Source organism: Somniosus microcephalus, chromosome 18 (genome assembly GCF_052327205.1).
Source record: "Somniosus microcephalus isolate GS21.2 chromosome 18, FLI_Smic_1.0, whole genome shotgun sequence".
Lineage (NCBI taxonomy): Eukaryota > Metazoa > Chordata > Chondrichthyes > Squaliformes > Somniosidae > Somniosus > Somniosus microcephalus.
The window spans coordinates 26,997,497-27,011,210 of NC_141004.1; positions in this window are offsets into that span (position 1 = coordinate 26,997,497).

The following is a 13,714-nucleotide window of genomic DNA, read 5'->3' on the forward strand; positions in this document are numbered from 1 at the left end:
AGGCACCCTTATTTTTCCTTTGGGGTATACTTTCTGCCCCGTATATGTTTTTAAGATAATGGATGTGCCTTTTAGAGGTATATGCGAAAATAGCCTCTCGTAATCCCGTCGATTTATTACGGTTAGAGCTGATCCTGTATCGAGCTCCATTTTAACTGGGGACCCTGCTATCGTGAGGGTAACCCAAATGGTTTGGTAATCATCTTTGGCAAGTACATTATGTAATTTGAGACAGCTTAGTCTCTTGTTTTCGGAGTTGCTATCGCTCTCTGGTCTTCGGAGCTACTGTCCGTCATCATTTGTACCTTCCTGTACTTTCCTTTATTGATTTTTTTTTTTCTGTCTGTGGATTTATTTTGTCCAGATCGGCATACCCGTGCAATGTGTCCAATTGCCTGCATGCTTTGTCTTTGAACCAGCAGTCCCTCTGGTTATGGGTGGATCTGCTACTGGACCTAATTCTAGGGAATGTAGCCGGGCAGGTGGTGGAAGTGTCTGTAGGAGAGCATTTTGGCGATAGTGACCATAATTCGGTGAGATTTAAGGTGGTCATGGAAAAAGACAAAGACGGCCCGGAAATAAGGGTTCTAAATTGGGGGAAGGCCGATTTTAATAAGATAAGGCAGGATCTGGCCAAAGTGGACTGGGAGCAGCTACTTATAGGAAAATCCACATCAAAACAGTGGGAGGCTTTCAGAAGGGAAATAGAGAGAGTACAACACCAACATGTTCCTGTAAAGGTCAAGGGTGGGACCAACAAGCAAAGGGAACCTTGGATGACAAGGGATATACAAAAATGCATTAGGAAAAAAAGGGGGGCTTTTGGCAGTGACAAAAGACGGAGGAAGCCCTAGAGGAGTATAAAAGGTGCAGGGGCATACTTAAAAAGGAAATTAGGAGGGCGAGGAGGGGCCACGAAATAACACTGGCGAGCAAAATAAAGGAAAATCCTAAGATGTTTTATAAGTATATTAAGGGCAAGAGGATAACCAGGGAAAGGGTAGGGCCCATTAGGGACCAAAGTGGCAAGCTGTGTGTAGAGCCAGATGAAGTAGGTGGGGTTTTAAATGAATTTTTTGCCTCTGTGTTCACTATGGAGAAAGACGATGTAGACATAGAAGTCAGGCAAGGGGACTGTGACATACTTGAACATATTAGCATCGAGAGGGAGGAGGTACTAGCGGTTTTAGCAGGCCAAAAAGTGGATAAATCCCCAGGCCCGGATGAGATGTATCCCAGGCTGTTGTGTGAGGCAAAGGAGGAGATTGCAGGGGCTCTGACACAAATTTTCAGAACCTCTCTGGCCACAGGGGATGTACCAGAGGACTGGAGAACAGCTAACGTAGTACCATTATTCAAGAAGGGTAGCAGGGATAAACCAGGGAATTACAGGCCAGTGAGCCTAACATCTGTGGTAGGGAAATTATTGGAAAAAGTTCTGAGGGACAAAATTAGTCTCCACTTGGAGAGGCAAGAATTAATCGGGGATAGTCAGCATGGCTTTGTCAAGGGTAAATCATGTCTGACCAATGTGATTGAATTTTTCGAGGGGGTGACTAGGTGTGTGGATGAGGGAAATGCTGTGGATGTGGTTTACATGGACTTCAGTAAAGCTTTTGACAAAGTCCCGCATAGGAGACTGGTCAAGAAGGTAAGAGCCCATGGGATCCAGGGGGCCTTGGCGCGTTGGATCCTAAACTGGCTGAGTGGCAAGAGGCAGAGGGTGATGGTCGAAGGTTGCTTTTGTGACTGGGAGCCTGTGTCCAGTGGGGTACCTCAGGGATCGGTGCTGGGTCCCTTGCTGTTTGTGATCTACATTAATGATTTGGATGAGAATGTAAAAGGTATGATCAGTAAGTTCGTGGATGACACGAAAATTGGTGGGGTGGTAAATTGCGAGGAGGAAAGCCTCAGGCTACAGGACGATATTAACAGGTTGGTCAGATGGGCGGAAAAGTGGCAAATGGAATTTAACCCTGAAAAGTGCGAGGTGATGCATTTTGGACGGACAAATAAGGCAAGGAAATACACAATGAGTGGTAGGACCCTAGGAAGTACAGAGGGTCAGAGGGACCTTGGTGTACATGTACATAGGTCCCTGAAGGCAGCGGAACAGGTAGATAAGGTGGTTAAAAAGGCATATGGGATACTTGCCTTCATTAGCAGAGGCATAGAATATAAGAGCAGGGAGGTTATGATGGAGCTGTACAAAACGCTGGTGAGGCCACAGCTGGAGTACTGTGTGCAGTTCTGGTCGCCTCACTATAGGAAGGATGTGATTGCTTTGGAGAGGGTGCAGAGAAGATTCACCAGGATGTTACCTGGGATGGAGCGCCTCAGCTATGAAGAAAGACTAAATAGGCTGGGGTTGTTTTCCTTGGAGCAAAGGAGGCTGAGGGGGGACCTGATTGAGGTGTACGAAATGATGAGGGGCATAGATAGGGTAGATAAAGAGGAACTTTTCCCCTTAGTAGGGGGGTCAATAACAAGGGGGCATAGATTCAGGGTAAGGGGCAGGAGATTTAGAGGGGATTTGAGGAGGAACTTTTTCACCCAGAGGGTGGTTGGAAGCTGGAACTCACTGCCTGAAAGGATGGTAGAGGCAGGAACCCTCACAACATTCAAGAAGCATTTGGATGGGCACTTGAAATGCCATTGCATACAAGGCTATGGACCAAATGCTGGAAAATGGGATTAGACTGGACAGGGATTGATGGACGGCGCAGACACGATGGGCCGAAGGGCCTCTTTCTGCGCTGTAAAACTCTATGACTCTATGACTCTATGATAACATATTTAGAAACCCGGTGTCATTTCATGGGTGCTAAAGTCCTGTGTCTTTTGTTGTATCTCTGCAGCTCCTCTTGCTGCTGCTTCGTATGATACAGCCATACTGAAAGCTTTGTCCAATGTTAAATCTTTTTCAGAAAGCAGCCTTTTTTGTGTTCCTTCACTTAAGAGACCGCAAACGAATTTGTCTCGAAGATAATCTGATAGTCCTGCCCCGAATTGGCAGTACTTTGATAGGTTTCTCAATTCGGCTAGGTAATCAGCGTTACTTTCATACTTGTGTTGATTTCTCTTGAAGAATTTGAATCGTTCCGCTATCAGCAGCGGTGTTGGGCTTAAGTGCTCCTGCAGGGTATCAACAATTTCTTTAAAATTCTTGTCCTTTGGTTTGGCTGGAATGATTAAATTTTGTAACAGCCCGTATGCCTTTGCGCCCATTAGGTTCAGTAGTACTGAAGCTTTTCTTTCATCTTCTATTCCATTTGCAGTGCAATATACCTCTACTCTTTCCACGTATGTGGTCCAATCTTCTATTTCGCCATCAAAAGCATCAATATTGCCAGACTTAGGCATTTCAGAAAAGATATGGCGCTTCCCGCGCTTTTGTTTCTTTTCTGCAGCAAAGATATGGCGCTTCCCGTGCTTTCCCGCCGCTGCTGCCGATAACAACGCTGTTTCCCGTGGTTTCCGTTCTTTTTTCTTTTTATTTATTTACAGTTAGAGACTCGTTCCCGCCGGACTTTTTCTCCAGGTCTGAATGCTGACCTGCTTACCGCGCCGGCCGTCTCCCGAGTGCTCCCTCCCAGTCCGTTATTGCTTGCCTCCGATTTCGCTGCCTGTCTCAGCTGTAGAGCCAGCCGCTGGAGCCCCAGTCTGACGCCCAGGAAGGATTAACGCAGTACCTGCCACCAGCTTGGCCAGCTGGTGAAACCACAGCTTCTCTCACTTTCTTGAGTCTTCTGGACGCCCGAGGAATCGATGTCCTTGAGGTGCTGCCGAATTGCAGGTAAGTCCGTTTCCACTTCGTCGCCACTGTAGTGTCCGTGTGTTGATAGAGACACTGAAGACAGGAGTTGGTTCATAGGTGTTTATTAAGCAAAGTCTGGAGGGGTACTAACGGATATAACACAATATACAGGCTTATATAGCCCGAGTGGCCATTACCGGCATTACAGCACATATGGGGCTCTTAAAGGCACATACACTACAATTCCCTCATCCAAATCATTGATATATTTTGTGAATAGCTGGGGCCCAAGCACTGATCACTGCGGTACCCCACTAGTCACCACCTGCCACCCCGAAAAAGACCCATTTATTCCTACTCTCTGTTTCCTGTCTGTTAACCAATTTTCAATCCATGCCGGTATATTACTCCCAATCCCATGTGCTTTAATTTTGCACACTAACCTCTTATGTGGGACTTTATCAAAGGCCTTCTGAAAATCCAAATACACCACATCCACTGGTTCTCCCTTATCTATTCTACCAGTTACATCCTCAAAAAACTCCAGTAGGTTTGTCAAACACGATTTCCTTTTCATAAATCCATGTTGACTTTGTCTAATCCCGTTGATATTTTCTAAGTGTCCTGTTATCACATCCTTTATAATAGACTCTAGCATTTTCCCTACTACTGATGTTAGGCTAACCGATCTGTAGTTCCCTGTTTTCTCTCTACCTCCTTTTTTAAATAGTGGGGTTACATTTGCCACCCTCCAATCTGCAGGAACTGTTCCATAATCTATAGAATTTTGGAAGATGACAACCAATGCATCCACTATTTCCATGGCTACCTGTTTTAGTACTCTGGGATGCAGATTATCAGGCCCTGGGGATTTATCGGCTTTTTACTAATACTAATTTCCTTTAATTCCTCCTTCTCAGTAGACCCTTGGTTCCCTAGCATTTCTGGGAAGTTATTTGTGTCCTCTTCCGTGAAGACAGAACCAAAGTATTTATTTGTTTAATTGCTCAGCCATTTCCTTGTTCCCCATTATAAATTCTCCTGTTTGTTCTGCACAGTTGTTCCTGTGTGGTAGTTTGTCAAAGGCTCCTTGGATGTTCAAGTACATGTTGCCGGCTCGTACAGAGTGCGGATTCACTGCAAGTGTTAAAAAGGAAGCTGGACAAGTTGCTGGCCAAGGCTTATATTATTGTACCCGTCTCAAATCTAGAAGGCCATTCTTGACCATCGCCGAAGCCCTTCAGCGATCTCCCCCCTCAGCCTTGATGACCGGTGATGAAATGCTTGAAAGAACTGTGACATACGGAATGGATTCCTTATAGAGGACCCCACAGTACAACCTGAAGGATCAAACTTTCCTCGCAAACAGTGGGCAACCATCAACCACCTCATAACCGGCCATGGTAGATGCTGCCACCTTCTCCATAGTTGGAAGATTAAAGCATCCCCATCATGCAACTGTGGAGCTCCTAATCAGACCCTGGAGCACATCATTGAACACTGCCCTCAGTGGAAATTCACAGGCAGCCTACAAGATATCCAAGTTGTTACACCGCAAGCTTTGTCCTGGATATCTGACTTTGATATTGACATTTGATTTGCTTTGCTACTACCATACGAAAGAAGAAGAAGAATTGTATCCAAAAGATAGCTGTGATGTTGGCTGATGTGCCTCATGGTCATCGTGATCTCCTGAAACTTGCTTTAATTGTCTTCAGGGCTCGGAGAGCGATCTGCCAGAATTCTCTTTTCCCTGATTTAGCCTTGGTTTCCTCTTATCTGCTTTTTGGCCTCTCCCAGGAGATGACATGGTTGCTGGTGGATGTGGAGCATTGGGAGTCAATGTAAGAGTCAAGCTCAGTGGGCCAGCTGCTTTATTTTTTTAGATGGGAGCATTTACACATAAGCTTTCAGGCTGGTGTGCTCAGCCCCCTTCTGTACTCCCTGTTTACTCACGATTGCGTGGCCACGCACAACTCCAACTCCATCATCAAGTTTGCTGATGACACTACCGTTGTAGGCCTGATCACAGATGGCGATGAGACAGGCTACAGGGAGGAGGTAAAAGCCCTAGCAGAATGGTGCAAGTACAACAACCTCTCCCTCAACATCAGCAAAACAAAGGAGAGGATCGTGGACTACAGGAAGCGGCAGGGGGAGGGACACACCCCAATCTACATCGAAGGGGCTGAGGTGGAGAGGGTCAGCAGCTTCAAATTCCTGGGTGTATTCATTACGGAGGACTTAACGTGGTCCCATCACATCGACGTCGTAACCAAGAAGGCATGCCAATGCCTGTTCTTCCTCAGGAGACTGAAGAAATTTGGAATGGCCCCCCAGATTCTCACCAACTTCTACCGGTGCACCATTGAGAGTATCCTGTCCGGCTGCATCACTACCTGGTATGGCAACTGCACCGCCATAGACCACAAGGCTCTACAGATGGTGGTGAAAGCTGCACAACATACTATAGGTATTAAACTACCTGCTGTGCAGGATATCTACCCCGAGAGGTGCCGGGGGAAGGCCCTGAGAATCATCAAAGACGCGAGCCACCCCAGCCACAACCTCTTCGCCCTGCTCCCATCCGGTAAGAGATACCGAAGCATACGGTCTCGTACCAGCAGGTTTCGAAACAGCTTCTACCCCCAGGCCATAAGACCCATGAACGATTAATTTATTATTATTTATTACTGTTGTCTTATTTATTATTACTGTATTTCTATTAGTATTTTTATCATTGCTATGCCATATTTATTCCAATGTTGGGAGGACTCGTAAAAATCAACATTTCATTGTGCAGTACATATGTCTGCTGCATATATAACAAATAAAATTGAATTGAATTGGTGTCCCACAGTGTAACATTCTCAACCTAAGAGTACATATACTGGAATTTATGCACTTGTGCTTCTTTGTTCACTTAAGAAATTTAGAACTAACTTAACATGAAATAAATAGCTGAATTGTAGATACAAAATAATTTTTTTCCAGAATTACTTCCTGAACAGATTTACTTCTGTACAGCTTCTCTCACAAAAGTAAAGTTGGGTGTGAATGAAAACCTTTAAAAATATTGGAGGTGTTGGCATGACTCGCAGCAAGTTGGAGGAACTGCTATTTGATGAGGTTGGAGCGTTATACCAGGCAAACACAATGGCCGCGATTTTACAAACCTCGACAGGTCCGTGGTGGGCGACGTCAGTAGCGGGTCCCGACCCCGCTGCTGTCTCCATCCCGGCCTCTGAAATGAATTTACCGTGATTGGGCTTGTAAAACCCGCCCAGTGCGTTTCTCAGCCAATTAGAGGAAGCGGGTCTGGTGACGTCATTTGATGACGGGTCATCAGCCGGTTTCCTTAAAGGGGCCATGCAAATTTATTTTGACATTTGTGCTGTCAGTGTTCTACAGCATTGAGGTGCTGCAAACACTGACAAACACCGCACAGAGGTGCACAGCTGTACTCAGGCTCTCCCATGACTCCTTCCATATGTTTCTAGAGGGAGTCACAGCACACAGGGAGGTTCTCTTCCCTTCCCATGGGCGGAACAGACCTCCCCAGGATATCAACACAGCCTGGTTGCACATTGCAGAGGAGGGCACAAGCAGGGATGTGGTTAGGAGGATCTGGATGCAGTGCCGCAAACATTTCAATGATCTCAGTAGATTACGAAACATTCACAGAATCACAGAATCACAGAAACCCCACAGTGCAGATAGAGGCCATTTTGGCCCATCGAGCCTGCTCGGACACATATCCCACCCGATCCCCGTAACCCCTACACCAACACATATCCCACCCTATCCCTGTAACCCCATGTATTTAATCCCCCTAACACTAAGGGTCAATTTATCATAGCCAATCAACCTAACCCGCACATCTTTGGACTGTGGGAGGAAACCGGAGCACCCGGAGAAAACCCACGCAAACACGGGGAGAATGTGCAAACTCCACACAGACAGTCGCCCGAGACTGGATTCGAACCCGAGTCTCTGGCGCTGTGAGGCAACAGTGCTAACCACTATGCCACACATTAGTACAAAGCCGCACTCAACCTCATCCTGCTTTGCCACTCATCACATCCCCATCACTCTGCCTTCCCTACCCTACTCCTGCACATCCTTACTCACACCAACTCACCTTGCACCTCCACCCATCTCTCTCTATCTACATTATCACATCCCCATCTCACTAGCCACCCCTCACACTTACCCTCATCCTAGTGCAATCATACCAACTAACAGCACACAAGGGTAGGTACTTGGGTATCTTATGCAATGTTCATGTAAAGTTTCTGTTAATGTGGTGTCAAACAGTTAAACCTTTATTTTCAATACTTTGCGTTCTTGGACAGATTAGTGTGCACCTTTGGAAGTGGATTAGTGAGTTGCAGTGAATGCTGAGACATAACGGTACCCCCGCAATGGTGGTGAGTGTGAAAGGAATGGCTTGGGCATTGTAGGGATGTTTTATGGTGTTGGTGTGGGGTGGTGCCAACCTGGCACATCATGTGGCAGCCGGGTGTGCAACGTTAAGTGAAGTAAATCTGGCCATGGTGAGGCCATCCCTGACTACCCGGGCAGCAATATGCATGGGTGCTGATGCCCTGTGTCCTGTGCAGCATCAGTTGATTGCGGAGAAGTTTGGTATTGTTGTTGGTACTGCTGGTGTGCCTGGTGATGCTTGTGTGCCTGGTGATGCTGGTGTTGGGGCTGATCGTGGTGGGATTCTGCGGACCAAGGTGAGAGAGTTTCAAGGGCAGCCATGCCGATGGAATAGATGGCAGGTGAAGTAGAGATGACAGAAGCGATCTGTCAATGGTGGGAGAGGTAATGAGGTCAGGCTGGATGGAGACTTGTGTAAAGACTTGCAGCATTCTGAATCTGTCGTGGAAATGCAGTTTAGAGAAGCTAGTGGCTAAGGGAACATTTCTCAATCAGCTGGGAGCATTGACTTGACATTTGAAGCTGTCAACACATCAGCTGATTCAATGGCCACTGACCTCCTGTCTCAGCTTCACAGACGAGGTCTAGGCACAGCGGGAAACAGGTGGGTGACCTGTCAAAATCAAAAGCTGGGAAAAAAACATTGATAAGTGGCTGTAAACAAGCTACTAATGATTTTAATTGCCTCCCCCGCCGTTGCGTGTCAGGTCTGTTCAGCGCTGATAGACCCGACATTTGGTAAAGGTGCGTGGCGGCGTTTCACAGCGGGGTTCCGACCCGTTGGAAGAAAAACACTTTTCCACCTGACCCGCCAACGATCGCGCCTGCTGAGCCCCCGCAAAATCCAGCCCAGTGTGTTGTTCTGCTGCCAAGGTAGAGCCATGGGCCTAGAAATTCAGTTGCGTTCGCCAGCCGTTAGCGCCATAAGAGGGGTAGATTTCGAACGCTAGGCACTTAGCGCCCGGGCGCAGGCCGATCTGCGCCTACGCCCAACTTCAGTTGACATTTAGCGCCGGCGCAAAGTGTTTGCGCCCGCTCAGCTGCGCGCACAGCTTATGACGTCATTTCGTCGTGCAACGCTGTTTGTGCGCCCCAAACCGGAAATTCAGTGGCGCCCGCCCAATGTGGGCGTGGCGCTGTTAAGAACTGTGAAGTGGAACGCAGCAGAGGCCCTGCAGGCCTCGGGGAGCGATAATTAAAGGGCTCTTAGACTGAACTATAAAGGCCAGCCATTTTGCTGCAATGACTTTAGTGCTTTGGATTTCTGGACAGAGACCAAGGAACAGACCTTACTGATTTGGGACAACATAGGAGAGGTATTTTTGGCTTCTGGCCAGAGCTTGGAAATTTGATTCATTGTGATTTCACTGTTTGCAAGTTTATTATGGGGGCTGCATGGGGTTCCAACCCTCAGTTCCAGCATTATGTGCGAAGGGCTCGCAGACGCTGTGTGAGAGGGCCAGCCATGCCTAGACGCAGAGGGGCCATCAGGCGTCGGCAACGTAGGCCTTACCCACTCAGGGAATACCGGCAGCAGGTGTCCTATCTCACCATGACTGCCGCGCATTGTGTTAAGAGGCTGCGCTTCAGAAGGGAGGTGGTTGCAGAGATCTGCCAGCTGCTTCACAGAGATCTGTATCCACAGCTGATGCGCAGGACGTCTCTGTCGGTGGAAGTGAATGTCACGGTGGCTCTGAACTTTTATGCAAGCGGCTCTTTCCAAGCCGCTGCTGGGGACATAGCGAACATCTCCCAGTTCGCCGTGCATCGCTGCATCCGGCAGGTCACCGATGCCCTTTTCGCAAGGAGACACCAATTCATCTCCTTCCCCATGACCCTAGAGAGGCAGGAGCAGCGTGCAGTCAGTTTTGCCAGGATCGCCGACTTCCCCATGGTGCAGGGCGCCATTGACTGCACGCATGTGGCTATGCGGGCACCTATCGACAATGCCGAGGATTACCGCAACCGGAAGGGCTACCATTCCCTCAATGTACAGCTGGTGTGTGACCACAGGCAGCGCATCCTAGCTGTCAATGCCCGCTTTCCAGGAAGCAGCCACGATGCATTTATCCTGCGCCAGACTACTGTGGCTGACATGTTCGAGGCACAGCCTCCACCAAGGGGATGGCTTATCGGGGACAAGGGCTACCCTTTGTGTACATGGCTCATGACCCCGCTCCACGTGCCCAGGACCCCTGCTGAGGAGGCATACAATGAAAGCCATCAAGCCACAAGGAACATCATAGAGCAAACGATTGGCGTCCTCAAGCAACAGTTCCGCTGCCTGGATCGTTCCGGCGGATCTCTACAGTATTCGCCGGATAGAGTCTCCCAGTTCGTCATCGTTTGCTGCATGCTGCACAACCTGGCTATCCGCAGGACTCAGGCACTGCCACCTCACGTTGGACCACCACCTCAGGAGGATGAGCAGGAGGACCATGAGGAGGAGCAGGAGGAGTACCAGCCCAGGAGGGAGCCACAAGGTCCAAGGGCCGTCCGCCGGCGGCTTATTGAACGACACTTCTAGGCCCCCTGTCAGGGAATGGCTTGTGGCAATGAACGCACCTGAATGCAGCCGCTCCGCAAGCCCTCAGCCGGTTAACGCAACAACCACTTGAAACATGACACCTGGACAAGCTGAATAAATAAAAAGCTTTATTTAACAAACTCAGGGCCCTTCCCACATGAAACAGAAAAACAGACAAGACCCCCAAAAAGCAGTCAAAAACATATCTCACTCCCAGAACCTGGGGAGGAATAACAAAACTTGTCCATCCAATTGGCCTTCATCCTCGGCCTAACCAAGACAAACCCCCCCATACAGAACACAAACACCCCCATATAAAAAAACAGTTGCCTTCATCTTCGGCCTTACCAAAATAAGCCCCCCCCATACAGAACACAAACACCCCCATATAAAAAAACAGTTGGCAACACACTCTACTTGGTGTGCCGAGAGGGCGAGTCCTTGTGCAGGCTTCTCCGGCCACTGCCCGACCTGTTGCTCCGCCTCAACCTGGGCCCTGTGGGTGTTGCAAGGCTGGGGGAAGGCTCCTGAGGGGCACAATGCGTGACGGCAGATGCCCTTGGGGGTCGGCCTAGACGAGGTCCGGCCCTGGAGGGGCCGGCTGCTGACTGCTGCAGCTGTGGCTGGGCAGCATCAGTCTCTGCAGCAGCTCGTCGCAGCTTGGCTGGGGGAGTGGCAGTGGCGGCTGCAACAATGGGGGCAAGCTGGCTGATGCCAGGCGCTCGCTGGTCGCCAGAGACACTGGCACTCGGCCGGGCTGGCACTGCAGCAAGCGCAGCAATCTGGTGAAGGCCAGACCGCTGTGCTGCAGCAGGGCGGCGGGTGCCCTGGCGATGCCTCTGTGACACAGCGAGTGTGGCAGAAGTGAGTGCCCGAACTGCCCTGGTCTGTGCCCGCATCAGACCAGCCAGTGTCTGCACGGCACCACTCAGGAACTCTCGACTCGCGTCCTGTGCTGCCACGAGTTGGTCGACACCCCTGGCCTGTGAGTCCCCGAAATCGGCCACACTATGAGCCAGGGACTCAATGGCCTGAGGCAACTGTCCCACAACCCCCATGAACTCGGTGTGGCGCCGCTCCGAGTCCGCGGACATTTCATCAAGGAGGCGCACCTCCTGGGCGAGGACCGTCTCCGGACTGGAGGCCGGACTCTCCCTCTGGGGAGAAGGCCGTCGAGCTGCCCGACCCTTCCCGCGTGCCTGGACACCACTGGGCCCAGCAACTGCCCTCCCCTGCAACACTTCCCCCCTCTGGGGAGAAGGCCGCCGTGCTGCCCGACCCTTCCCGCGTGCCTGGACGCCACTGGGCCCAGCAACTGCCCTCCCCTGCAACACTTCCCCCCCCTCTGGGGAGAAGGCCGCCGTGCTGCCCGACCCTTCCCGCGTGCCTGGACGCCACTGGGCCCAGGAGCTACACCCCCCTGCAACACTTCCCCCTGGCTCTCCTCCAGGCAAGACGTCTCCCCTCCATTGCCATCCCCTGGCGCGGATGAGGGTTCCCCCGATGTGCCGCCTTCCTCTTGGTCCTCGTCGTCCTCCTCTTCCGAGGGACTGGCACTCTCAGCTTCAGGGACCTCCTCCTCACCAGTTGAAAGCAGGAAGGCACAAGAGTAGCTTTAGAGTGAGGACAGGGCGTCAGCGAGGGAGGCATGAGTGGTGGCATTATGCGCATTGGTGGGACAGTGGCAAAGGATGTAGATCTGAAGCGCAAGGGGAACGAGAGAGGTGCAAACGGTCACGTCCTTACCATTGGGGCCCAGCACAGGGTCGGCATCTCCAATAGCTACGGGGCCAACCACCCGGGCCCGCATGAGTCGAGCCACGCGCTCCTCCAGGTCACTGAGCTCCTGGAACTGGACACGGCCTCCCCCGGTGACAGTCCGGCTCTTCAGATTCTGCGCCAGCTTGGCCTGCAAGAGAAAGGACGGCCTCTAAGTACAGTGTGGTGCCCTGTTGTTGTGTGCACTGCCTCCCATGGTCGAATAGCTTGGCCAGTGTGGTGCCCTGTTGTTGTGTGCACTGCCTCCCATGGTCGAATAGCTTGGCCAGTGTGTAAAGTGCAGAAAGTGCTATTGATGATCATGCCAGTGCCATAGCTGCGGGAGGAGGGCTGGCCATTAGGCCTTTGAGGTCCCTTTGCCCATAATGTGAGGTGCACATGCAAGGATGAGGAGGACACTGGAAAGGGTACTCACCCTGACCAACCGAGTGAGGTCGTTGTACTTCTTGCGGCATTGGTCACCAGTCCTGGGGACATCGCTGTTGGCTGAGACCCTCTGGGCGATTTCCCTCCAGGCTCTCCTGTACTGCCTCCTGGGAGCCTTCTTGCCACTGTCCGGGCACAAGATCTCTCTTTTCTTTTCCAAACCCCTAAGCAGCACACTCAAAGCATGCTCTGAGAAGCGCTGCGCTCGTTCACGGGCCTTCTGCATGGCTTCAGGCGCTATTTGGGTCCACCAGCAGTGTTCAGGCCTAGCTGCAGGGCTCCACTATCCAGGGCGTGGCAGCAGACAAAGTCGACCCTTCCCCCTTTAAGAGCTGGCCGGCGTCAGGGTGTCTGCTGTCAATCAAAACATGACCGCACCTGTGCTGCGCCCGGCCTCGGCGTTATCAGTCTGCACCGCCGGCTTAGCGCCTAAAGATAGGAGTGCAACGCCAGTTTCAGCGCTCGCCCAAACTCCTTGGCCAAAGCTACTGAATATCGGCGAAGTGGCCTCCACTTTCCGGCGGGCACTAAGTTTAGCGCCCGCCCGACTTTACCGCCCCAAAAGTGGCTATACTGAATTTCTAGGCCATGTTCTTTTAAGTCTATAAAGTTTATTTGCTGTAAACAGACATGTCTCAAGGTCAATTAAAGGCTAATTCTTCATAGGGACATCCTAATGTCAATAATTGTTTTTCTGTAGACTGGTAGCTGATTACATATCCACATGTTTCTCCGCAGATCTAAAAAAGCAATTTCTTTGTCTTTTTTAAGACAGGTTT